Genomic DNA, 3,007 nt, shown 5'->3' on the forward strand with positions numbered 1-3,007 from the left:
GTAGCTTGCAATTGCTCCACCAAATCATACTATTTGAAGGAAGTAGTTGCTAATGGAGGTTCTTGAGGAAGCACATGTTGAGAAGGTGGTAAACAGACATGAATATTAGGTTGGGTATTATTTTGAGTGCAATAAGCATGTGAAATAAAATAATATAAGGGGTTTGTAGTTTTACCCTTAATAATAAGCTTAGGACAACCCTTAAGAGTCATCAAAGGTTTTTCATAACATACATGAGGTGCAATACATAGAACAAACAATTGTAGAAAAAGGAAACCATGCACATAACTTATCATAAGAAGTTCTTGAAGAAGATGTGGAAAAGTGGGCAAGTAGATCATGTGATGCCACATCCAACACATCCTCCTTACAAATATGATCCTTATCTAAAGTATAATTCCCAAGATTATTATCAAAGTATTCGTATAAGAAATCAAACATCTTGAATGAAAACTATATGCAATGTGATGTATTTATTTATTTATTTTTGAAATAAGGAAAAGGAAAAAGCATATGCAATGTCTAAAGATATGTTTGTAAAAAGAAGATCTATCACCAATGTCAAAATTGGAAATGTCATAATTTAGATTCACCAAAAATGTGTAGGGAGAAATATGAATCAAGAAAACTAACCCTCAGTTCATCACATAATTTCAAGGAAAGAGATTCTTTCAAACTAACCCTCAAAGGTGTCAAAACTTATTAGGTTAATGCAATCTCAAGGATAAAGGAGCATCAACACTAGCCAAGATATAATGATAATGTGTTAATTAGATATTTTCTAATTAACTCTAGTTTTCTTAAGTCAAACTTTAGGCATCTTATATAAATTCTTTTATTAATTATTATTATTATGCAACCTAGGTTAGACCTTTCTTGGGTTTTGATCTCCTTTGTAAGAACAATCTCTCTTTGTAATTATCTAGTTCATTTTTTATAATAGCAATTTATCTTTCTTCTCATCAAGAATGTCTCATCTATGGATTTGGTAATTCTACCCTCCATAGCTTTTTGCTTCTCTCTTCTATGACAGGTGTTTGCATGCAGGTGATTCTTGGGAGTTGTGGGGTTGATTATTTATCAAATTTGACATGGTATTAGAGCTCCATATCTTCATACCCCAATTATGTCTATAAGAAGTTTGGCACAAGAGGGTTTTATTTTTTAAAGAATTTTTGTATTGAATCTAGGGGGTCACTATTTTTTGGTGCACTTTGAGCATCATTGAGCTCAAAGTGCCTGAAACCCCTATTTTCATATAAAATTTGTTAAATTTGGACATAGTTGGAATTTTATGCAAAATAATATTGCTTCTAGATTGGGCATGTTTCCAGAGGCAATAATTTTCTAATTTTTAGTATGTTTTTGAGGTGGTTTTTTTTATTTTAGCATGCAAATTGAGATTTTTGATTCAAAAATTGAGTTTTTTTACATGTTTCTTGAGGCAATTCTTTTGTTATTTTTTGGCATGAAAATCAAGATTTTTTGGCACCTAAATTGAAATTTTTAGGTACATAAATCAAGATAGTTTGGTACAAATTGGCATGCTTCCTGAGGTAATTTCTAGTATTGGTGGGTACATTTTTTGAGACATCTAATAGAGATCCCAAGGCAGTAAGTATTCTTGTTTTGTGCTTCCAACATTTTTTTGTGTGTCCTACATGTGGTTTTATGGCCATAACTTGCTTATTTAGACTCCATTTTTCCCATTTTAGTGGTTTAGGTTAATTTTAGTTTTGATGCTTTTTTATGGCTTTTTCTGCTATCAAAGTTAGGGGTATAGTCTTGCACTTTGAAAGACATATCTTGAGAATCCAATCTCTAATTTGGAATTCTTTATATCATTGGAAAGGACTTTCCAACCTCTTTTCAGTGATGCTGGTTGTTTTTCTAGATTCTATTCCGGGAACATTCTACTCAATCTTTTGCATTTTTACATTTTGGTGGATATCTTGGTTAATTCAAGTTTGGGGATCGATTTCATTACCTTAGATGATTTGTCATGAATTGTACTATCTATTATATTAGTCTTATGTCTCTTCTAGTCTATTTAGACATCATTTGTGTACATTTTTACAAATGCAACCTGTTTTAGTGGTTTAAGTTATTTTAAGTTTTAATGCTTTTTTTTATGGCTTTTTCTACTGTCAAAGTTAGGAGTATAGTTTTGCACTTTGAGAGACATATCTTAAGCATCCAATCTCTGATTTAGAATTCTTTATATTGTTGGAAAGGTTGTTTTGACCTCTTTTTAGTGATGGTGGTTATTTTTCCAGATTCTACTCCAAGAACATTCTATTCAGTCTTCTGCATTTTTACAATTTGGTGGATTTCTTGGTTGATTCAAGTCTAGGGATTGATTTCATTGCTTTAGATAGTTCATCATGAATTGTACTATCTATTATATTAGTCTTATGTCTCTTCTCATCTATTCATACATCATTTTGTGTATTTTTGCAAGCACACTGAGATAAAGTGTCATATTGCATCTATATTTTCATTTTGGTTATTTTCTCTTGTTTCGAGCAGTGTCATCTGAGAACACTCATGTAGATTATTCTATTCTTGGGAGTTGTGTAGTTGATCTTTCATCAACTTCAACATGGTATCAGAGCTCTAGATCTTCATGCCCCTGTTCTATTTATGACATTACAACATTTGGGATGAAATTGTGATGACAATTTGTGATGAAAATGTAATTTGTGGTTATTTTCATATATTTTTGCAATTACCCCCGATTTTATTGCAACACTAATGTTTGTGTCATAATTGTGATGCCCTTGCAATCATAAAACAAAAAAGAAAAGAAAATATGACAATCATTTTCCATTTGTTTTAATTTTGGAGAGCAGTGTCATCTATTTCAAGTAGTGTCATTTGACGACACTCATGTCGATTATCCTATTCTTTGGAGTTGTGCAGTTGATCTTTCATCAACTTCAACATGGTATCAGAGCTCCAAATCTTCATGCCCCTATTTTGTTTATGAAACTACAATATTTGGGGT

This window comes from Cupressus sempervirens, chromosome 10, assembly GCF_028749045.1.
Source record: "Cupressus sempervirens isolate cs-2001-9-10 chromosome 10, ASM2874904v1, whole genome shotgun sequence".
In the NCBI taxonomy this organism is placed as follows: Eukaryota; Viridiplantae; Streptophyta; class Pinopsida; order Cupressales; family Cupressaceae; genus Cupressus; species Cupressus sempervirens.